We start from the raw sequence: 26,226 nt of genomic DNA, 5'->3' as shown, positions 1-26,226 counted from the left end.
AACATTAATTTGCTCATTCTGTACCCATCTGTGAGGATAGAAATCATGTTGATGAAACTCCACCACCCATCCTTCAGAAGAGTATTCATTCCTGACCATGATAACCTTGCTGATTTCCTCCCTCTTCGCCCACTTGCAGCAAAGACGTCAGCGGTGAAATGGGATTCTGGTTGAACTTCGGACTATGCCTATTGTTGAGCATCTCCTGCTCAAATACATCCTTCTGGCTGATATGGTTTACGTTACTGCAACCGGTCAATGCATTAAATTTGTGATGAAACCACTGCAAGTGCTCTTTGAATAGGTATGTGGAATCAGTAAGTGAATAAAATTTCTGAGGAAAAAAATTACAAGATTCTGTGTTATTTTTTTTAACCTTAGAATGGGACAAAACCTGAGATTTGACTATGTTAGCCCCCATTCTGGCCCGCGGAATTGGTAATATGGAGGTAATACTGCACTGTGGGAAAACAACAGCTTGCATGATCACTATGACAGCCTTGTTGGCTAAAATCAGTGATGGCAACCCTTGACCAGTTGCAATTCAATGATCAATCTGGTCGTTCAGGGCAAGGAGCTCAAGCACAAACACAATGCTGGCCCATTAGCATCAACAATGTTTGCTTAAACAGGACATGTGGTTCAAGGCCTCTGTGTGACAGCAACACCGGTTAAACTGCTAAGGTACTAATCATTTCAAAATTATTTTCTAAAGTTTAGTGCAAGTGATGCAATTGTAAGTGGTTGATATGTTGTTGTGTAATACTTATACTATTTTAGATCATTGGGTATTAGGGTTTTAGTACCAATTCAATAAAGTGGATGTAGCGTTTAAAGTATAAAAGATACTTTTGCCAAATATTTGATTTTTTTTAATGCTAAATATTTCTAATATGTATATAATTTTGTGTTTTATCAATATCTCCACTTAAGCAACCTTGCACTATTTTATGGAAATATATAATGTTGGTCTTCAAATAAAATAATTTAAACAAAGTTGCCCTACAATTGTGTATCTTGTGTATCTTGGCATGTTTGTTTCTCTTTAACAATGCTCAGTAGAATCAAAATACGCTATTTATATCATACTTTTTTATAAAGTGATTGTAAGAACAAATTAATGGGTGAATTAAAAACAAATCACTTTCTAGTCACACTTTAAATTTGCCTTAAATACACTTGAGAATTACAGAACATATGATGTACAATTGCACCCATACCTTTATCATGGCTGGCTTTCATGGCAATACCTTTTGATTTTACTAAAATTATATAGATGTATAAAATCAAGGGAGTAGCCAAAAAGTTAAAATACCCCACACTTGTAACCAAAACCCTGATGGCACAAAAGCAAGCTAAGTGAGTTGGAACCTCCCTAGATGCACTCGCTTTTCTCTTCCATCCAAGCATATAGTCATTCATCCTTTCACCTTTCCATTTACCCTGGGATGTCCACCATTTCATCTTTACATTCTGTCATCTATTCAATCTTTCATCTATCATTCACTCTTTCACCATTCTATCCTTTCATTGGTCATTCCATCCATCCATCTACTCGCACATCCATTAGCTATGCAGGCATCCATCTATCCACTGATACCCATCATTTGACTTATCCAACTATCCATCAATTAAGCCTTTCATCCTTCAATTGTTCCTATTGTCCATCCAGCTATCCATCCATCCTCTCAGATTTCCATTTACTCTGTAATCCATCCATTCATCCATCTATCCGTTCATCCGTCCATCCATCCAGCCATCCATCCATCCATCCATACATCCATCCATCCATCCATCCATCCATCCATCCATCCATCCATCCATCCATCCATCCACTCAGATTTCAATTTACTCTACCATCCTTTCATCCACCCATCTACAAATCCTCTCACAGACTCATCTACTCATCCTTTCACCCAATCACCCACTCATCCACCCATCCTTTTACAAACTCATCCACCCATCCTTTTACCCACTCATCCATCCACTTTCTCAGATTTCCATTTGCACTGCTACTCTTTCACCCCTCAAATTCAATTCATCATCTCAGATTTCTATTTATTTATCTAGCCATCTATCCTGTCACATTTCCATTTGCTTATCCATACTCTCAGCTTTCCATCCATCCATTTATCCTCTCAGATTTCAATTTATTCTGTCATCCGTTCATCCACCCATCTACCCATCCTTTCACAGATGCTTCTACTCATCTTTTCACCCACCCACCCTCTCACCCACTCATCCACCCATCTTTTTACTCACTCATCCCCCAACCTTTCACTGACTCATCTATCCACCCATCCATCCTTCCTCTTGGATTTCAGTTTACTCTGACATTCTTTCATCCACCCATCCATTAATTAATCATCTCAGATTTCTATTTACCGTCCATCCATCCATCATCTCAAATTTCCATTTACTCCTCCATCCATCCATCCATCCATCCATCCATCCATCCATCCATCCATCCATCCATCCATCCATTCTTTCAGGCTTCAATTTACTCTGCCTTCCTTTTATCGACCGATCATACAACTCTCTCTCCCAATCTTCTGCTCATCTTTTCACCTACCTACCCTCTTCCCACTCATCCACCCATTCCTTTACCCACTCATCCACCTATCCTTTCCGCTACTCATCCTCTCACCTATTTTTCCATGCATCCTTTTGCCCACCCATCATTTATCCCACTCATTCATCCTTTCATCCAGCCATCCTTCCACCCACTCATACATCCTTTCACCCACCCACCCATCCTTTCACACACTCACCCATCCTTTTACCCACTCACTCATCCATCCATCCTTTCATACCCCATCCTTTTACCCACTCACTCATCCATCCATCCTTTCATAGCCCATCCTTTCACCTTCTCGTCTATCCATACTTTTACCCATTCATGCATTCACTCGTCAATCGTTCTTTCCTTTTTCAATCAAGCTATCCATCTTTTTTCCTTTTGGTGTAATTATGAGCTTTTTACTGCCAAGTTGTGGATACATTAGGCCCATAAAGAACCCCACCCCCACTGTAGCTGCTAAAGTGAGGGCATTCACAACACCCCTGTACACGACAAATTTCTAGGGGCTTTCAAGTACCCTTTTTTATCAATTGGGCTGTTGTTTTGTCATTCAAATTTGCATACAGCAGGAGCACTTAACTGTGAGGAATGTCATTCAGATCTTTCACAAAGAGTACATCCAGCCAAAGGTATTCCTTTCAGTACCAGGGACTACAATGTCAAAGTGTGCTTTTAATGGCCAAATATTATTTTTGCTTTTAGCCAATATATATATAAGAATTCTATTTTTTTAATATATATATATATATATACATACATACATATATATATATATATATATATATATATATATATATATATATATATATATATATATATATATATATATATATATATATATATATATATATATATATATATATATATATATATATATATATATATATAACCTACTGGCGATCGCCAGTAGGTAGTTATAGTTAGGACCTATTTTCCATAGGAAATCCGCAACATTCTATTTGGAATAACTTTGCCACCCTTTGATGAATCTTCGCGTAATTTTCAAAACTTTTGGCCAGCTCCAGTCTGCTCCTATCCTGAAAGTCTCGGGATGATTCGTGTAGCGGGGGCTGAGAAAAAAGGGGGGTCCCAAAACGTGTTTTCCCAATGCAATTTCCCATATGACCTTTAGCCGCAGCTACAGCCCGAACTGCTGAGCGGAATTACGCCAAATTTGGCAGAAAGGTAGACCTTGGTTCAGAGTCATGCCTTTTGCTTAAATGGTGTAAATCCGTTCAGTAGTTTCTGAGAAAATCAAAAGTAAAATCACATATACATCTGGGCGGAACCTAACCACACATCTCATCGTGAGATCTGATTGGCTGTCAGCACTTCATCCAAGAAGTGTTGGCAGCCATCTTGGGACCAATATACATGATAGCACCTCATTAAAAAGCATTGCAGTCAATAGAATGTTTTAAGACTTTAGTTACATTATAAATCATTTGTTGATGGTACCATACTCATTTTAGGGATGGTGGTATGTTCTAAGGTGATTTTACCATGTGAAAAAGCCTTCTGCTGGGATATGAATCATGATTGAGAGAAACATATTTTCTCATGCTTTTCCCACAGAGGTTTGGAAGGTGATCTATAAGCTAAACTGAGAGCATATTTTCTGTAAATTCACATTATCTTTCTCAATCACGTGAGAATGAAGTCTGACATTCTCAGTAAAACATGTACATCCAACAAGGGCAGAAACTGTCAGTTGATTCCTTTGTGTTCTACTGCAGCTTCCCAGAGTGTTCCAAAGAATAACTAGAGCGCTAACAGTCCTACTTATGATAAACGTATGGCACACCTGAAGCCATCTTGATTGGAATAAAGTGGTAACATTTAATTTAAAAAGGAACACAATGAGGGGGTTCATTTTTCCATAGAAAGTATGATTAGTGCTGCAGAAAGAAAAATTAGGGCACATGTTGAGTGACTTCTCAAATCCTCTTCTATTTCATGAAAAAATTCTGACATGCAGACTGAAACATGCACTTTCAATACCAGCAGCAGACTTCCCTAGTGAGCAGTAGCTTTACTACAGTGATCTAATGAGCAACTAGAGTGCTAACATTCAGAATTTATGGAAAATGTGTGACACATCTGAATGCCTTCTTGATGGAATCAAAGTAAAAAACTGAAAGTATTCCTACTGAGGAGACTGTAGTAATTGAGGAAATTAGGAAACTTCATAACAAATAAGTCTCCCAAGATGGCCACCAGAGACAAAACAGACCAAATGTAGCACAAATATCACCCAGATGTAGCCCAAGTATAGCCCAATGACAGAAGTGTGCAAAACACTTCTTTTTGTGTTTTTGCAGTTTTATATAGTGCAGACTTGTTAGGTATTGGGGTGCTTTACATGAGCATTGGTTACATCACACAAGAACAAATTAATTTTGGTTGTAGACATGGGGAGATTAAGTGATTTGACCAGAATCACAGAATGTCGAGCTGAAGCAGAAACTCCAACCTGGTTCCCCAGTTGCAAAGTCTGCAGCTCTGGAAGTAACACCACATCCTCTCCCCTAAGTGCAACATTTAATCAAGTGGTCAACTGGAAAAAAAAACATAAAGATAACAAATAATTTAAAAGTGCTTTGTCGCTATTTGAAAACTCAGAAAATATATCCTCATTTTAGTTTTTTAGAGCACTAACCATACTTTTGATGCAAATAAGACACTCTCATATATGTAATTTCTAAAGGAAATGCTCTAGGTATTATAGTTTTGATTACATCAAGATGACGTCATGTGTTCCACACTTTTGTAATAAATATTGAATGTTAGCAATCTAGTTGTTCATTAGGATACTGTTGAGAGGCAGAGGCCAGGGGCACGGACTCTGAAAATTGAAGGCAGGTAGGAGGCTGCAGAGGCAACAATTTGACCACACTGAGCAGGCAGGAAGGGCTGTGGCAGCACAACAGACTATGCAGGGCAGTGGAAAGGGGGGCAGGGGCAACAAACCAACAATACATGACTGGCAAGAGAGGCTGTGGCAATATAATTGACCAATGTGGGTAGAAGGAAGAGGCAGTGGTAGTACAACCATACATGCCACCAGACCTGATTCAGCCAGGAAATGTCCAATGTTTTTAAGCTCAAATGGGCTTTATTTGATCTCTCTCCTGTCTACAATCTCCTCTTTTTCAATGTAACTCAAAGGGGAAAATCAATACCCCAGTTTGTTTTTATCAAAATCTCCCTCTTACTAAGTTCAAAAGGTTCGCAAGTATGGTACATTGGATCATGGAAGGAAATGGGATAGGGACATGGACTTGGATAACAGAGGACAGGAGGGACATGGGGAGGTGCACCAAACTGACCCTGCAGGGCAGGCATCAGGGTTTGCAGCAGCACAATACACCACACAGGGCATGCAGGACGGGAGTGCAGCAAAACAATCCATAGAAAGCAATAGGGAGGGGACAGGACCATGCACATGGACAACAGAGAACAGAGGGGAAAGAGGCAATGGTAGCTAGCTGACCATAATGGACAGACAGGAGAGAAAGCTGCAGCATAACAGACCATAAAGGGCAGGAGGGACGGATCAGGGGCATTACAATGGAACAGACAAGCCAGGAGGGAGGGAATAGGGGTCTGCACATGGAAACAGAGGGCTGGGGGCAAGGGGGCAGGGCAGGACAGGAGCAGCAAGATGACCATGGAGGTCAGGCAGGATGGAGAGCAACAGTGAGACTATGATTCCATACACACAGACCATGGAGGGAAGGTGGGAGGGGGTCAGGGGCAGCTAGCTGACCACACAGGGAAGGTGGGAGGGGCTGTGGCAGCACAGAAGACCATGCATGGTAAGCGGGAGGGTTAGTGGCAGCACAATGGCTATGATGGGCAAGAAGGAGGGTGCAGGGACATGCACAAAGGACCATACGCCAAATTTGGCAGAAAGGTAGACCTTGGTTCAGAGTCATGCCTTTTGCTTAAATGGTGTAAATCCGTTCAGTAGTTTCTGAGAAAATCAAAAGTAAAATCACATATACATCTGGGCGGAACCTAACCACACATCTCATCGTGAGATCTGATTGGCTGTCAGCACTTCATCCAAGAAGTGTTGGCAGCCATCTTGGGACCAATATACATGATAGCACCTCATTAAAAAGCATTGCAGTCAATAGAATGTTTTAAGACTTTAGTTACATTATAAATCATTTGTTGATGGTACCATACTCATTTTAGGGATGGTGGTATGTTCTAAGGTGATTTTACCATGTGAAAAAGCCTTCTGCTGGGATATGAATCATGATTGAGAGAAACATATTTTCTCATGCTTTTCCCACAGAGGTTTGGAAGGTGATCTATAAGCTAAACTGAGAGCATATTTTCTGTAAATTCACATTATCTTTCTCAATCACGTGAGAATGAAGTCGGACATTCTCAGTAAAACATGTACATCCAACAAGGGCAGAAACTGTCAGTTGATTCCTTTGTGTTCTACTGCAGCTTCCCAGAGTGTTCCAAAGAATAACTAGAGCGCTAACAGTCCTACTTATGATAAACGTATGGCACACCTGAAGCCATCTTGATTGGAATAAAGTGGTAACATTTAATTTAAAAAGGAACACAATGAGGGGGTTCATTTTTCCATAGAAAGTATGATTAGTGCTGCAGAAAGAAAAATTAGGGCACATGTTGAGTGACTTCTCAAATCCTCTTCTATTTCATGAAAAAATTCTGACATGCAGACTGAAACATGCACTTTCAATACCAGCAGCAGACTTCCCTAGTGAGCAGTAGCTTTACTACAGTGATCTAATGAGCAACTAGAGTGCTAACATTCAGAATTTATGGAAAATGTGTGACACATCTGAATGCCTTCTTGATGGAATCAAAGTAAAAAACTGAAAGTATTCCTACTGAGGAGACTGTAGTAATTGAGGAAATTAGGAAACTTCATAACAAATAAGTCTCCCAAGATGGCCACCAGAGACAAAACAGACCAAATGTAGCACAAATATCACCCAGATGTAGCCCAAGTATAGCCCAATGACAGAAGTGTGCAAAACACTTCTTTTTGTGTTTTTGCAGTTTTATATAGTGCAGACTTGTTAGGTATTGGGGTGCTTTACATGAGCATTGGTTACATCACACAAGAACAAATTAATTTTGGTTGTAGACATGGGGAGATTAAGTGATTTGACCAGAATCACAGAATGTCGAGCTGAAGCAGAAACTCCAACCTGGTTCCCCAGTTGCAAAGTCTGCAGCTCTGGAAGTAACACCACATCCTCTCCCCTAAGTGCAACATTTAATCAAGTGGTCAACTGGAAAAAAAAACATAAAGATAACAAATAATTTAAAAGTGCTTTGTCGCTATTTGAAAACTCAGAAAATATATCCTCATTTTAGTTTTTTAGAGCACTAACCATACTTTTGATGCAAATAAGACACTCTCATATATGTAATTTCTAAAGGAAATGCTCTAGGTATTATAGTTTTGATTACATCAAGATGACGTCATGTGTTCCACACTTTTGTAATAAATATTGAATGTTAGCAATCTAGTTGTTCATTAGGATACTGTTGAGAGGCAGAGGCCAGGGGCACGGACTCTGAAAATTGAAGGCAGGTAGGAGGCTGCAGAGGCAACAATTTGACCACACTGAGCAGGCAGGAAGGGCTGTGGCAGCACAACAGACTATGCAGGGCAGTGGAAAGGGGGGCAGGGGCAACAAACCAACAATACATGACTGGCAAGAGAGGCTGTGGCAATATAATTGACCAATGTGGGTAGAAGGAAGAGGCAGTGGTAGTACAACCATACATGCCACCAGACCTGATTCAGCCAGGAAATGTCCAATGTTTTTAAGCTCAAATGGGCTTTATTTGATCTCTCTCCTGTCTACAATCTCCTCTTTTTCAATGTAACTCAAAGGGGAAAATCAATACCCCAGTTTGTTTTTATCAAAATCTCCCTCTTACTAAGTTCAAAAGGTTCGCAAGTATGGTACATTGGATCATGGAAGGAAATGGGATAGGGACATGGACTTGGATAACAGAGGACAGGAGGGACATGGGGAGGTGCACCAAACTGACCCTGCAGGGCAGGCATCAGGGTTTGCAGCAGCACAATACACCACACAGGGCATGCAGGACGGGAGTGCAGCAAAACAATCCATAGAAAGCAATAGGGAGGGGACAGGACCATGCACATGGACAACAGAGAACAGAGGGGAAAGAGGCAATGGTAGCTAGCTGACCATAATGGACAGACAGGAGAGAAAGCTGCAGCATAACAGACCATAAAGGGCAGGAGGGACGGATCAGGGGCATTACAATGGAACAGACAAGCCAGGAGGGAGGGAATAGGGGTCTGCACATGGAAACAGAGGGCTGGGGGCAAGGGGGCAGGGCAGGACAGGAGCAGCAAGATGACCATGGAGGTCAGGCAGGATGGAGAGCAACAGTGAGACTATGATTCCATACACACAGACCATGGAGGGAAGGTGGGAGGGGGTCAGGGGCAGCTAGCTGACCACACAGGGAAGGTGGGAGGGGCTGTGGCAGCACAGAAGACCATGCATGGTAAGCGGGAGGGTTAGTGGCAGCACAATGGCTATGATGGGCAAGAAGGAGGGTGCAGGGACATGCACAAAGGACCATAGAGGATAGAAGGGAGGGTCAGGACCTGGGCACAGACAAGAGAGTTTAGGGGAAGGGGCCTCACAACAGGCCGCGCAGGGCAGGCAGGAGGAGCAGTTGCAGCACAACAGACCAGGGAGGGCAGAAGGGTGTGGCAGTAACATGGACCATGGAGGACAGGGGGAAGGGGATAGGGGCATGGCATGTGGACAGGCATGGTGGAGGTGGCAGGGACAGGTTACAGTCATCTGGCAATGCTAGGCAGGTGGGAGGGGACTGGCAGGTCAACAGAACACTCAGAGTAGATAGGAGTGGTAGGTCCATGGAACATCGTGGACAAAAAGGATGGAGCAGGGGCATGCACAAAGACATCGGAGGGCAGGGGGAAGGAGAATAGGGGCAGCAAGCTAAGCACAGAAGCTAAGCAGGAGGTCAATGATGGGCCATAGAATTGGGCAATGGAGGGCAGGAGGAGTGGACTGGTACATCATGCTAAATGGGGGGCAGTGGCAGCACATCAGACCATGCATGGCAGGAGGGAGGAGGCTAGTCCATGAATTCAGACAACAGAGTATAGGGAGGAGGGGGGGTGGGGCAACAAGCTAACTGTTCAGAGAAGATGGGTATTATGAACTTTATTGTTTTTAAAATGTGTGTCTGTGTGAACTACTTAAAATATGAACAAGTATGCAGCATAATCTCACTTTTATTCAGGAAGAAGAGGACGTTTGTGACTGTGACTCTGGGCTCACTTGGCAGAAACACCCACTGACCCTCCACCCCCATCGCAAAATGTAATGCCCGTGAAAAGGGTAGGTGAACGCAGTGTTATACAGAACATAGTCCTGAGAGCACGATTGAAATTGAAAACTAGATATAGTGTATGGTATAAACTATGCACCAAAACGTGTGATATAAGATGAACCGGGCGTGAAATATAATATGCAATACATAATATGCAATACATTGTGCGCAATGACAGATTCATTGGAGAGCGCGAGATAGCACAGGCACTAGCGCGTGCTATGCGATATGCGCCTTGGAGTGTAATATGCACAGGGCAGTGTTGTGTAACCTAACTACTCTCTAAAGTTGTAATATAAAATATGTGCTGGGGAGTGTAATGTTGCATATGCACTGTGACAACGATGTGGATGCCAGATTGTAATATGTATGGCATAGCGCTGTGCGTTATAACATAGGCATCGAGGAATGCACGTTAGATGGGGCAATATAACCCATGTGAAGGCAAGTGTGGCATGACATATTCACGGGGTGGTGTTACAGTGCACATGGGCTAGAGAGTGTAATAGCGTCTGGCTAGAGCTTTGATGCCTAATTTTGGTGTGGTGACTGCTGGCAATTTGCCGCTCAATAAAGAAATCAAACTTTATATGCTTCCTGTGGCCTCTCTCTTTGGTGCTTCCTGGATGTTGGATTTATACGGCTTTGCACAGCCGCTGAGAGAGGCTCACTGCTGCTTTGCGGGTCCAGTTTGGCTCCAGCTGAGAGCTAGACGTATCGGGAGGAAGGTTTGTGAGGTTGCAGTTCAGGGCTGCACCCTGCATGAAGTTTGGATCGACGGCTACAAAGCAGGGCAGCCACAGCGCTTTGAATTATGCACCAACCCACATGGGTTTTATTTTTTGCTGCAAAGATGGAGGAGTGAAAGCACACCCACTGGGGTAACACTTGAAATGGACTACAACCACCATGAGGCTGTGGTGACAGCCACGGCCACGGGGGCGGGTGGTTGGAACTTTAAATTGTGCGCGAGCAGTGCGACTTTTCACTCCTTCTACCGAGCCACTGAAGAAAGGAAATAATCGTGAAAAGCGTCTGGCTAGAACTTTGATGCCTAATTTTGGTGTGGTGACTGCTGGCAAGTTGCCGATCCATAGAGAAATCAAACTTTATATGCTTCCTGTGGCCTTTCTCTTTAGTGCTTCCTGGATGTTGGATAGATATATATATTTTTTTTAATTGGTGATGGTTCAGCAACTCCTTGAAAAATAAAGTTTTACAAAATCCATGACAAATCAAAACCAGCATTGACAAAGCAAAAAGAATGGCAGGTACTGCCAGACCCACTGGCTTTGCCAATGCTTCTTTTACATAGCGATTTATTATTACGGGTGAAATACAATCAATAGTAGGGTAAAAAAAAAGTAAAACAGCATTGATCAGCATTGTTAATGTTATCTTATGTGACTCATGTTCTTTCTAAAATGGAGTGTTATATTTGCCCACCAGGGGGCGGAATTGGAGGACCCCATAGAAGATAGCAGTACTTAGTTGCAGGCGGTCTATGCACTGACAATAGTCCTCTCTCCCCTTTCCATAGAGGCCTTTTGAGACTCAATTGTTGTGTTAGGATTAACATTTCATGCAACTACAGTGATTCTTAGTAGAGCTATAATCCGTCTAGGAAAACGACTGACCCAAATGTATATTTTACGTTTATTATTTTTTTATTTGATGGGCAAAGGTCTTCAATCGGAAATGCTGTACAACGGAATGTTGGTGGTGCACAGGACCCACGTGAATGGCGGAAATAAGCCACAGAGGGGTGTATTTACAAGGGGATTGCTCCACATGAACGTCTCTTTTACAGACTGTCCTGTGGCGCAATGCCCTGCTCCATATTTATAAAGTGACGTTAAGTGACATTTTGTGGCTTAACAACACTTTGTAAATATGATACCCTTTCATGCAATTTTCTGCATGAATGGGCATGCAATAGGTGTTGCTGTGGGTGTTCCACCTCCACACCCATTGCTTTTTGACGCTGCCCCAGATTTATAAGGATGTGTTAATCTATGGCAGTGCCAACAACTAACGCCATGCAAGAGCAGGCGTTGGAATGGTGCAACAAGGAGAAATACATTTATTTCTCCTTGTTTTTGCTTTATTTATCTGTGCTGCATTCTACAGCACACATAGAAACAGGTAAACACCAATAACGATTGTTTATGCACAGGAACGTGTCCCTTACTGCACATAAACAATCATCAAACTATGATGATTTGCTACTTCTATGTGTGCTGCAGAATGCAGCACACATAGAAGTAACAAATTGTCATTATAGATTGTTTATGTGCAGGAAGGGACACGTTCCTGCACATAATCCTTCCCACAATGCAGCCACCCTTCACAATGGTACAAGGGTGTCTGTTGGCGCTACTCAGTTATTTTTAGAGTCAGCGCTAGGGAAAACACAAGGGGGCTCATTACGATGGCGGAACGATCACCGATTATTCCGCCATCACAATGAGATTTACCCACCGCCATACTAGGATGGCGGTGGGTCTTGTCCGCCTTTTTTTCGCCAGTGGCAAACGTAACAATTGCCTGGCGGGCGGAGCAGGGCCACTAATAATGGTGGCGGTGCCTAGCAGGCACCGTCCGCCATATTAGGATGTGGGAAATGAAAGGCCTTTCCATGGTGGGGATGCCGCCATGGAAAGGCTGGTGGGGATTGGGTCTAGGGGTTCGTTGCAGGCCCCCCTTGTGTCTAGGGGAGGTGGGGTGCACATCTCACTGCACCAAGTGGCAAGCACCGTGTGGTGCCTGCCATGTTATATTAAATGTTTAATTAAATTGCAGAATGCGACCACCAAGGTGGCGGGCGCATCCTAATTTGTGGTGGGGACCGCCTCATTTCTGGCGGCCGGTCCAGACTCCGCAGGGATGGCGGACTCAGGTCCGCCTGCCATCCTAATGAGCCTCAAGGTTCCTTGTAAATATGCCCCAGAGTGAGCAGTAGCAAACAGGGAAGAAAGACAATACATGTACATGTGCAAATTCACTCTAACATACAAGCAGTAATGCACACATTTTCAACGAGTGAAGTCAGTATATGATAATGTACTAAAATATGAATAATACAGTTCAAAGTATCTACAGGTAATGCCCTTTTTGTTAGGAGAATCATCTCACTTGTATACCTAAGAGTTAAATTGTTATTCATTTATCTGACACGACAGAAAAGGCCATCTCATTAGCAATGTCCCATGCTTATTTGGAAACTGATGTCTAAGTCCTGCTGACAAGACAGCATTTCATGCATTATTAATTAAATGACTCGGAGATAACTCTGCGATGAGAACTGTCTATTCCTATAGACTTGTGTACATTGTCCCCTGGTTAATGTTTTTTTTCCCTTTTCTTAATCATTAGCAGTGGGTAAACTGTAACGCTGGGGATAGAGGCCTACAGAGGATGCCAGGGACAGGTTGTAACAAGTACTGAGCAGATAAAAACAGTGGTTGCAAAATAGATGACAGCTCCAACCCAAAAATACATCAGCCAAATTCACAAACAAAGTCCCAAATCCCTGCTTGAGTGGAGTAAGTATTCCTCCTGGTTGTAATTTACCACTGTGTTGGTGATTCGTAAAACAACTTCAAGCTCAACCATGTGTAAATTGCAAATATTCTAACTAACTTATTAAAGGATCTGGTATGAAGTTGTAGATTCCTGGTCTACAACTGTTTTTCACGACTTCTCAATGAGTTACATACATTGTGTTGGTAAATCTATACATTTCCAAACATTCTTTTCCCTATCTATGCTTTGTGTAAGATGTGTTTCATTGAAAAGTCTTCTCTTCCTGTGAAAAAAAGTTGAAAAGACACTTTCAGCAAAACGTACGTTTTTAGTCCTTTCATATATATCCATTTAATATATCCAGATGAGTGTGGAAAGTGCACCACAAAATGTTTGGGAATGTCCACACCGTAACCACCGTGTGTATGTTCAATGTATTTGGATTATATATCCCTGACCATTCAGTTGACCCAGGCCTAACTGTTCAGCCGGGCATCCGGGCACTACCAGGTGTGTCTGTAAGCTCATAAGTGCCACTCAAGGGCTGATGGTTGTGGATGCTGACACCAGAAACATGTGAAGGAGTAAAGAACTTGCAGAGCCTGCTGGTGCATTGCTCAGGACACCCAGTCCCACCCATGGCACAGTCTCTTCTTCCTCACAGATGTGAAGATAGGACAGTTCCAATAGGTCTGACCAGCATGCCAGTCTACACCTACCTGCTTTGCCTGCAGAAAAGTCGATGCCCATGGTCTGAAAAGGATCATGGAGGGTTGGAGGGTGACTGAAGGGAAGGACCAAAAGGCGTCATGTTTATGCTTTCTAAAGGGCCTTGGCTGGTTTGACTAAGAAAAGGTATTTAGCATAGGGGAAAGCAGGGATAAAATCAGTTATCACATTTTCCAAATATATAAAACACCAAGGTTAAGGCAGTTTCCACCTTTTCCGCAATCAATACACTAACACCATTGCTAAGCCAATGTAACCGTACATTGGGAGGTTGCAAATTTCCACAAAGGTGTATAGAAAGTGTCTGGATATCAACCATAAAGGTGAAGACCTGGTGAGACTCTAGCAACTTTTATACTGTTTCTCAAATCCTCAGCCGTATAAGGCGTTAGTGCAATCTGTAGATCATTCTCCTGGTAGAATACATTTTCTGGCTCCCCTGGTATTAGGTGAGTCCATAATATGTTACCTTTCAGTAGCTTGCACCACACTGAGATGGATTTTCACAATTTACACAGGTCTTCCCTGTGCAATTCATGGGCACTGGACCCGTTCTAGTGCATAATTTGAGCAGGGGCTTTCCGGTGCTAATTACCAGCACTGAATTGGTTTCAGGTGCTCGGCACCAGCACATAATGTCAACAGCAAACTTAGAGCAGTCTACCACATGGTGGCGCTGCTCATCTAATTTAGAGATGAGCAGAACAACGGTAGTTTAGGAATACAATATACATTAAAATTGCTCATACCTGCCTTCCCAATCATTCCCTTAGCTTTGGGGACCTGGCATAATCTGAACTGTCGCAATTACATGCGAGAGAGATGGTTAGTAGTTGTTTTGTCAGTGATGACAAGGGCGAAGGGTGGTGCAAGCTGCTGTAGCCTCCTGGCCAGAGCCCTGGCACTTAATATTTTACTAATTAATTACTGTTGGATGCACGGAATGGTCTTTTTCTCCAATGCCAAAGTGTGCCCCCTACATTTTAAACACTATTGAAGGCCAGTAGAACAGGTGGTGCCACTTTAAATGAGTATGGGGCAGATTTACAAGCCCCTTGCGCCACTTCTGCACCGTCGGTGCGTCACTTTTGTGACGCAGCGGCAGCGTAAAAGTTGCGGCCAATTTACAATGTGACGCATCTAGGGAGATGCGTCACGCTGTGAAGCCCTGCGCCACATTAAACCTGCGTCAGGTTTAATGTATGCAGGGTGGCCGTTCCGTCGCAGGAAGCCCCGTAAAAGCGACGCAGTGAAATCTACAAGATTTCACTGAGTCACTTTTACGTCCATGCTGCGTCAAAACCCTGAGCCTGTTTGAAGCAGGCGTAAGAATTGACGCAGCATGTTAGGCATAGGGCGGCCCTGAGCATTGCTGGAGTTGCGTCGTGCCTGCGACACGACTCCAGCAATGCGTGACTTTTCCGTCAACAGATGCGTCAGAATTTCTGACGCATCTGTCAATCCTTGCGCCATGGTGCGCCGTATTGTAAATACGGCGCATCCATGGTGACGCAAGGGTTTGGCATGTTGGCGCAGGGAAAGTGACGCATCTCTACAGATGCGTCACTTTCTTGTAAATCTGCCCCTATGTTTTTTCTTTTGGCATTATGATGGCTGTTAAAGGCACTCTTCATAGGCAGGCAATGGACAACTGATGACCCAGATTGACAAATGACAGAGAAAAGTCCTTTAATGCAATATTCTATAGGCACCGAACAGAACATAGATATTTAGCTGATTAAAAATATTTTATTAGACACTTATCAAATCTCCTACATTTCATACACAACCAAACACAATAACTAACCAACTGGATGGTATCCCAAACCGTATGAAAAGAGGGTCCAGATTAGGAACACACAATGTCATGGAAGTAGATGTTCTATAAATGCTAATAACATACAATAAAGTTACATAATGCTCTGCATCTTGTGGAGAGTTTTCGATTTGACAACTATTGTCCTAAAATATACTACCTGTGTCTTGCAAAAACCACAGATTAAATTTCCAGAGAAAAACTTGGCTCAGGTTGAAAAAATAAAATCATACGACCAAATAAACCAATGAACGCAGGTCTTGAAATCATTGCTTGCCCAGGGTTCTCCTGCTTCCACTGTTGCCTGAGATGGCATTCTTTTCTACTAAATAAACTGCAAAGTATCTGTGAGCTGAAAGAAGGTGCAGAACTCGCATTGAGAGGCTACAGGGTTTCATGGGATGGGCATGTTCAGTGTTGTCTATCAGGGCATCAACTTACTAAGTACTTCATGTCTTATGTTTGCATGTGCAAGGTACCAGCTGGCTAGAATTTGAGACATGACTTGACTAGGGCCCCCCAGAATCAATTAGAAGGGAATTCTCAAAACAAATTCTCAAGATTTGAAGCAGTCTAGGACCTCCTGTACACCCACAGTTATTAGAGAAATCAAAAGAATCAGGCCACAGACAAAACAGGGGATCAGACATTGGCAATGTATAGACAAATACAGATCTTCACAGCTGGAGCAAGCACAACAGTACCTAAATGTACCCCTTCCTGCACATAAACAATCTTTTTTTTAAATACCGTTTTGCAACTTCTGTGTGTGCTGCATTAAGCAGCACACATAGAAGTTACAAAGCGGCATTTTAAGATTGTTTATGTGCAGGAAGAGGGACCTTCATCTTCATAAATAATCTTCCCCTGAACGCAGACACCCTTGCACTATGGTGCAACGGTGCCTGCGCTGGCGCTAGGCTGCTAAACTTAGCACCAGTGCAGGAGGATATGCAGGGCTGCACCATGTTCTTGTAAATATGGTGCAGCCCTGTGTTTCAGAAGTGGCGGAGCGTGTCATTAAGCCAAGTAGGCTAACGACATGCTCTGCCACTTCTTTGTAAATATGCCCCAATGTCTTTCTGAAACATAGTGGCTAGAGGTGATGCTGACTGTAGCAAAGACAAAGGAATAGAGTGACCCATTTTGGTGAAGGGATCACCACCACCATGAGAGTTGTAAACAAATCTGAAGGTGGTATATAAACATAATCCATGGAAATGAACTCTCATAATTGTGAGGGAGTGGGCAAGGCCATTAAAAGCCTGAATGGGTTGGTTCAGGTTGCTTTTAGCTTGAAGATATACAGCAAATAATGTTTTCATACATTGATTTGCCACAGGGGCTACCAGAAGTACTGTGGTACATTGTATTTTCTGTTCAATGACTTTCTTGATGACCAGCCACAGGAGCACCATGACACCGAAGTAAAACCTTTTCTTGAAATGTCCTGGTGGGAATATACATTTTGTTGCTGTTGCAAAGAAGGCCTGCAATGTAATGTCTCTTGTTGGTTTGTCTTTTTTCCAGTCATGTGCATTGCAGAGATGCTGAGTTGCTTGGCTGTATTGTTTGGTAAGTATGAAATGGGAAACAGTAACAGCCAGCAAGTACTTAGTTGATATTCGAGTCACATGGAAAAGAGAAATTCTACATTCTTGTGGCCTGTCAACATCAATATCTCATGAGTGGCATTTCCAGAAATTGCCTCTAATGGTTGAATGCATCTTTTTTGGCAAGCAACTCACAGTCATACATTGTAATGTACTATTTGGCAATGGATAGAATTCTTATACAGAAGGCATCAGTGTGCAGTATTCTTTCATAGAAGGCATCGGTATGCAGTGTTTTCATGAAAAAGCTTCTTGTGAACGTATAGATACTATAGCACCAAACGAAACACCAGTTTCTACTCTCATGCAACCCTGAGCGTAGGACTACGTTACGCTCGCGTAGTTTGTGCAACCACGCGCTATGTGAATTGCACGTAGCACAGTGCAAAAATGCGTAGCGTATCGGGCATTTTTTGCTTGCTCGCTGCACTCAACGTCAAGTTGGCGACCGCGAGCGAGCAAAATAACATCCCGGCGAGACTTTTTCCTCGTTCGCGATCAGCATCATCAAGTTGCCAATCGCGAGCGTGGAAAATAAACCTCCTATATGAGATTCTCAATGCGGGGAGGTCAGGTTTCTCATTGTGAGTGGTCGCGTATGCTCGCGACCGCTCGCGATGAGAAACTACCAGTCCGCTTTGAGAAAGCTGCCGCTCGAGTACAAATCTACTCGAGCGGCAGAAAACGACCACTTGCTCTGTGCAAGATGCGGTTTGCAATGATTGCACAGTGTGGACAAGCATCCGGCACTGTGCAGTCAGTGCAAACAGCATTTTGCACAGTGCACTACGCAGTTTGCGTAGCTACGCGTAGCTTGCGTAATGCGAAGTGCACTTCGCGTAGCTATGCGTAGCGGTGCTACGCGAACTAAGCCCAGGATTACTCTTATGAAGTATTTTGCAAGGCTTTGACACAGTGCTTGAATTCATTTTTTTTATCTCTCAAATTTAGGGGCTTATTTACATACCCAGTGCAGGAATGTCACTTTTTTGACGATCCAATGGCGAAAAGTGCAAACTCATTTCCACGAGGCCACAGGACACCACCATGGCCTCGCAGATATGGTGTAAATCAGTGTAGCATAAATTGCTTCGATGCCTCGCAGTGCGTGAAGGCATTGTGCCATGGGCATTGCGGTACAAAAGGGTGTGGTAATGGACAGTGGGCATTCCCAATCAATTCCCATGGTTTTTTACAAATTCCTTGATTTAGAACATTGCGTAAATCTGGGAATGCGTCAAAACCCTGTGCCTCCCTAGGGCCTTTATAACGGTTGTTTAAGTGAAGGAAGATGTCCCTTCATGCACAAAAACAGCCTGATTTCAATGCACGAATCCTTGCGCCATTGTGCAAGGGTGACTGCATTGACGCTAGGCAGCCATTTGCGCACTTGCCCAGGAATGTGCAGTGCCTCATAGATACAGCACATTCTTGCCCTTTTCTTTCGATGCAGGGCTGCCCTGCATCAAATTGTTGTAAATGAAGCCCTTAATGTGCAGATTTTGACATGTGCAATTTTGGCACCATCTCATTGTGAGATACATTGCTACTCCCTCTATGGTGCACACTACTCCGTCCTCCCCTGATGCTGTTCTAATGGTTGCCTGAACCTGTTTTCTTAACTGAATTCCTGTTTGGTGAAACTGTCAGACCCCTGGCTCTTCAAACAGGGAACACGTGTGTATTCGACTTACCCAATATAGCGAAGAATAGCTCATGTCTAAAGAAGAGGTTGTGGGTTCCCCAGTGGAAGACATAGAAATGATGCCCCCCAGGACAGTGGATATTAGCAGCACAGATGTGCAGAAGAGGCTGGCGAGACCTAAGAGCTAATAATTCTGGGTCACAAAAGCCTTTCCCCGTAGCACCCACCAATTTAGGAGAGTCCACATCACTTCCAGTGCCTTGTGCTTCAGAGGCAGGTAGAACAGGTTCAGTATTAGAAGCCCGCTCAATTCTCGGGCAAAGTCTGGCAACAGTAGATGTTATTGCTTTCCTTTCTTGCTTTAGTTTACACCGATTATTGAATATGACTCGTATGCTGTTTTGTAGACTCTATTTCTCCTCTGATAAGTTCCTTGTCCGCTATTTTCCTTCTGGGTCTATACTTTGACCACCAGTTATCTAACTTCCTGACTTTCAAAAGAGATTTATATACCTATCTCCAGAACTTCTTTTATGGTGTAGGTCTCCCAGTATGTCCCGGGACAGTCAGAGTACAGATCTCTACCAGTGCTGGTAAGACTCCATGGTGTAGAATCATCCCTGCATTGCCAGTCCCGCAGGGCAGATTCAGCTTTCCAGTAGCAGGTGCCAACTCACCTCACACTTTATTTTTCACTTTATTTTTCCTCTCAACTTTTTCTCTTTTTGGGAAGAGTCCAGTATCAGACTCTGTGACCAGAGGGTAGTTCTCCCCAGGGGTAGATTGATTGGCTGTGAATTCCTTCTGCTTCTTGGTACATGACAGTTTCCAGACCTTGAATTGGCGAAATGTATCCTAAATACAATCCTTTACATACTATGGCCCAACAGTTATGTTTTGCTAATAAAATGACTCAATTTTGCATAATGTTACACTTTCCCCATTACTATGATGGGTATGTTTTCAGGTACCTCAATGGGTTGCTTTGCAATGCTGTAATATGCAAATGTATTCCTGAGAAAATATGAGCAGGTTGACCTACCACAGCAACATGACAAATTAATTTACGGACTCGAAATATCCAGAACAAGTGTGAAGAAAGCGAGAAAGAAAGCATTACTATGCGAATAAGGTATATGACTCCAATAACATGAGAAGAAACTAGGGAACATATGGATGTTTATTCCAGCCAATTCAGTACAACTTTAAGATCAAACCCATGTTTTCAAAACATCGGAGACCCCTTGAATCTAAACCAGACTTTTAGGGGATTTTCATAAAGAAACTTACATTTGCAAAAAGGGGAATAAACATATAAAAAAATTGCATTATACGCAGTAAAAAGTGGCACTCAGCATTTCAACGTTATTTGGCTGGAACAAAAATAGGAACTTCCCTTGCTTGGGATTCTCACACTGTAATAATGTCCTATAAAGGGAAACAATGACATATCTGAACATGGTCAAGAAAATCAAGATCAAACAGTATGCTAGTTCTGACACTGAGCATTATAATTATTTATTGACCTGCTCCTAGAGGTGAATATGTATCAAAAAGGCTCAGTGTTAGAAATTGGGATACTGGTTGAGTAAGGTGTGAGCCCTGGTCAAGCAGCGACCACAATCCTAGTCAGGGTAAGGTACCAGCAAACCCCAAATTAACCTTTGCTCACACCTGGTAGCTTGGCACCAAGTAGTCAGGCTTAATTTGAAGGCAATTTGTACAGAATTTGTGCAACACTTCAAACAGTAAAACAATGAAAACACCACACAAAAGATCCCACACCAGGTTTAGAACAATAGAGTAAATTTTCATAAATAAAACAAGACAAAATGACAAAAATCCAATCAGCAAAATCAGAGATATTGAATTTAAATTTTTTAGGTTGAAATAGTGCCAAGAGCACAAAGCACCAACCAGGGATATCTAGTTGTGCCGGACTGGGACCAAGCCACAAGCTCAGGCTCACCGCAGTAGAGCATGGGCCGGCTAAATGGACCCAGTTAGGCACGCTGAACACAGTACCTTAAATCCGGGTTGTGCAGTATTGTGTGGATCTGGGTAAGAAGTGCCACACAGCCGAAGCGATGCATTGGTTCCGAGATGCTGTAAGGCTGCAGTGCGAGGTCCTGTTGGTTCGTCGTCATGGATCCTGTCAACAGGACTTGCGATGCAAAGTCCAGAATTAAGGATGCAATGCGCAGCTGGCAATGCATCTGTTCGAGGAGCTGTGAGGCTTCGATGCAGAGTCCGGCGTCATCACTGAACTGTAGCGATGAGAGAAGTGAGGACCTGGGCCGGAGATGCGCCACACTGTCGGTGATGCATCGGTTCCGAGGCCAGCAAGGGCAATGCGGGCCTTCTGCTCTGGATCCAATTCAGGCAGCAGCTGTGATGCATTGGTTATGCTAGAGGATGTGATGCTCAGCTGACGAGATGTGTTGGTTCAGCTTGACAAAGCGCAGCTCAGCAGAGATGATGCATCGGTTCCTCTGGTAAGTACCTTGGACCCCCTTCCAAGGGTCCAGGACTGGGGTGGCACCACTCCGCAGGGTAGACAGACAGATGGCAGAATCCAGATGCACTTGCAAGGTTGGTGGAAGCTGGTTATGTCCCTGAGGCTTCAGATCCGGAAGCCGAATAGCCCTTGGGATCACTCTGGGGTCTTGGTTCAAGAGATGCAGCTCCAGGTCTTCTCACCCAGACAGGAGAGCAGCAGGCAGAAGGTCAGCACAGCAAAGCAGTAGTCTAGCAGAGTAGCAGTCCAGCAGAGTGGCAGTCCTTTCAGCAGCATAGAGGTCCTTCCTCCTAGCAGAGTATCCACAGGCCCAGAACTGTACTGAAGTGGTGGTGTCTGAGGCCCTTCTTTTATACACATGTGTGCCTTTGAAGTGGGGAGAAACGTCTAGAGACATGTCTTTGAAGTGCACTGATGTGCCTGCCAGCCTTGGCTCCTGACAAATTACAGGGGGTATGCAGCTCTTTGTATGGGGACATGGCCTATTCAGGTGTAGGTGTGTCTAGGTGGAATGCACAAAGGCCAACTGTCTACTAAACCCAGTCATGTTACCAGATAATGCTGTAGTCACCAAATGAGTAAGGCGAGAAAATGCCACGTTTCTAAAAGTGGCATTTTAAGAATTGTAATTAAAACTCCAACTTCACCATAGTTTAGGATTTAAATTAGGTTTCCAGAGGCACCAAACCTAAACCAGTTATATATATTCCCCTTTGGAAATTACACTTGTAAAATGTAATAATGCAATCCCAAAGTTATCCTATGAGAGAGATAGGCCTTGCAGTAGTAAAAAACACATTTAAGAGTTTTTCACTACCAGGACATGTAAAACTTTAAAAGTACATGTCCAACATTTTGAATACATTGCACCCTGCCCTCTGGGCTGTACAGGGCCTACCCTAGGGGTGACTTACAGGAAGGTTTGGGCCTGGCTAACCGGTTAACTTGCCAGGTTGACATGACAGCTGAAAAATGGGTCTTTTCCGGAGAGAGTTCCTGGGTTTGATCAATACGAATGTTATGCTTCATCTAATGCGGCTATTAGGGGGATTGTTATTTTGCTGGTTAAAAATATTCAATGTGAATTCGTTAAAATCCATAAAGATCTAAGCGCAAGATCCTAATGATTTTTTTCCCAGCTGCTAAATATGGTGAGTTTTTATGGCCCAATAGAAGAATGCTCTGAAGCTTTGCAGGTGCTTTATGAGTTTGCACGTCATGAGCACGGCATGAGACCGGCTTCAATATATTAGGAGGTGATTTTAATATTCTTCCGGATCCGCTATAGATACATCTGGGGGTAAAATATTTCAGAGAAAGCCAAGATCAAGTAAGGCATTACACACACTCTGATGTGAGATTTCGCATTGATAGATTGTTGACGTAGTGATCATCTGACATATAGGACATATACTTGTCTCTCAAAAAGGTTTTATTCATCCTCTCAAATTTATTTTTTCTATGTTCTCATGCTTTGTAAAGACTAAACAGAAATAATAGCAAACCCTTTCTCAGATCAGGCGGGTATCACAGTTAATGTGCTTCGCTCAGGGCAACAATATAGTTGGGCTAAATGGTCCTTTGTTTGATTGTTGATTACTAATGAACAGTGGGTAGGTCAAATGCAACAGTTGATTGAAGAGGTTTTTTAGCGCAATTTAGGTACGGGATCCATAGTTATGGTTTGAGGCGCTTTTATAGGTTTTTTTGGGGAGAGGTGATTGCGTTTCTGTCTAATGTAAGACAGAGGGAAGGTATGCTGAGGCAAAAATTGCAAACAACACAGGAAGCAGCTGATTATTTAGTCTCCCCTACGAGAGAAACCAAGCTCAATCTTGCCAAAGCTAAATACGATTTGCAAGAACATTTTACATCTAAGGAAATAGTCATTCATAAATTCAGTCCTTCAGAAATGCTATGAAGAAAATGAACATATGGTCAAATATTCAGCATGGTCTGTAAGGCAAAAATCTAACACAAACTCCATTAAACATATTTTGCTTCTATAAAAATGGTGTGTCATCCCCAGGAGATAGTGGGAGTGTTTCTTCCCCATTATACAATACTTTATGAAGATCCACAGAATACACCAAGTGAGATGGTGGCGAGCTGGTTAGGAATATTATGGGGCATATTTACAAGCCCCTTGTGCCGCTGGTGCGTCGCTTTTTGTGACGCACCGGCTGCTCAATTCAGTGCTCCATGTTTACAAGGACACGTAAAACCTCCTTGCGTGGCTTTTGTGTCCTTATAAATGCGTCCCCTTTTCCCGCAGCACTTTGCGTGAAAGGGGTGTGCCATGGGTGTTGCTGTGGGAGTTTGCATGCAACACCCATGGATTCAGCCGCATTCCCAGATTTACAAGGTTTCATAAACCTGAGGCATAAGGAGGTGCAACAAGAAGAAATACTTTTATTTCTCCTCGTTCTTTCCTCTTTTTATGCATACTGCATTTTGCAGCACACGAAGAAAGAGGGAAACATTGTTTTTGTGCAGGAAGGTGTCCCCTCCTGAACAAAAACAATCATCCCCGCACTGCAGGCACCCTTACACCATGGTGCAAGGGTGCCTGCATTGGCGCATGGCAGGCAATTGTGCGCCAGCGCAGGGGAGAGGACAGGGATCCGTATTTGTTGTAAATATGGCACATTCCTGTGCTCTGAAAGTAACACAGCAGGGCACAGCTGAATGGCTTGCGGCACCGCGCTGCATTACTTTCTCTTAAATAAGGCAAATATATCTGCTCAATTACAGCAGAATAAGGTGATATCTTAAATGCTTCAATCACTTTGGCAGAAGAAGCTCAGGCGCTGAAGGGGTCCCCCACGGCAAAACCCTGTCGTTATTGATGGGATTCCCGTGGAGGTTTATAAGCTGTGTGCACCCCTACTGAATAAAGAGTTAGTGAGTTTATACTATATTATTTTAGAAGTGGGCGAAATCCCTGATTCTTTTACTCAATCAGCAGTGGTGAGCTTCTTAAAAAAAGGTAAACAAACAGAAGATGCAAACTTGTATCATCCTATAAGTTTACTTAACTCATTTACTGCGGTGCAAATTGCGCCGCGGTGTGGGAGTTCTATTAGGTGGGCGGGGCCGCATCGGCCAACAGACATTTGCAGCACTACCAAGGTGTTGGCCGACGCACACAACGGGTTAATTCAGATTTTAACATCTTTATGAAAAGTGTGCCAAAGAGACTGGCACCAATAGTACCTAGTGTTCTCCATGAAGATCAGAATGGATTTCTTAAACGGAGGAACAGGTCGATCAATACACATTATTTAGCACAGGCGATTGTGCATGTCTCAGTACATAGGACCAGAGGTGCAATCATAATGTTAGATGCAGAGAAAGTGTTTGACATGGTACAGAGCAAAGTCCTTTTCTCTGTCTTAACTAACTTCACTTTCCCTTGTTAGTTTTAAAATGCAATTAAGAACCTATATCTCAACACCGAGGCTTCCATTATAATTAAGGGAGTACAAGCAGGGAGAAACCCTATTAGTCGCGGGACCGATCAGGGGTGTCCCCTGGCTCCTATTTGATTCTCATTATTTATAGAGCCCCTGGCCTGTGCTCTTAGGCAGGACCTAACTATTCTACCTCCAGTACCAGGAGCAGCAAAAACTGAAACTTTTCACGGATGACATGGCACTATACTTAGCGGCAGAAAAAGACACATTTTCTAGCGCTTTTGGGTCAGGCGAGACCTAAAAACGTACTAGCAGGCGACGTTAATTCATTGGTTCGTAAAAACCTTTTCAGCAGGTTCACATGAAGCCAATTTTTTATTTACAATACTTGGTGAAGAAGTCAGAAATAGGGATAATCCCCCTTTTAAAGGTCTCCAAAATGCCTAAGAAAATCTAGGAGGAATAAGACTCCCTGTATTATTTCAGATGGTTTCCATAAAATATGGGAAGAGTATAAGATTCCCTGGTTTCATCCTTAATTAAAATTTTTGGAATGTATCCCTTTAGAACTACCTATAACCGAGGAAACATGTTCCCGATGGTCATGCCTGAGATTGACTAGACTGGCAGATTTTTTCCACAAGAGAGAATTTATTCAATGGCAAACATTGGTAGATTCAAAAGCTGACCTCGATGCTTCTCTTTTTTATGTTTTATTTTTTCAGCTTTAAAGGTTTGTGGGCCTGATTCACAAAGGTAAAGTTAGATGAAAGTCTAACTTTACGATTTTTAGTAATCACAAAGGACATTTACCAGTAGTAAATTCCCTTTGTGAATACAGAAAGTCGTAAAGTTAGACTTTCGTCTAACCTTACCTTTGTGAATCGGGCCCTTTATTCAGAGTATGGTGTGGTTAAAGATCCATCGGTGGATGTGTTGGGAAATGCCTATTTTATTAAGAAAGTAGATGGGC

The sequence above is a fragment of the Triturus cristatus genome, chromosome 11 (assembly GCF_964204655.1).
Source record: "Triturus cristatus chromosome 11, aTriCri1.1, whole genome shotgun sequence".
NCBI lineage: Eukaryota > Metazoa > Chordata > Amphibia > Caudata > Salamandridae > Triturus > Triturus cristatus.
The sequence above is the reverse complement of the archived record's forward strand: the minus strand, read 5'-3'. Positions refer to the sequence as shown.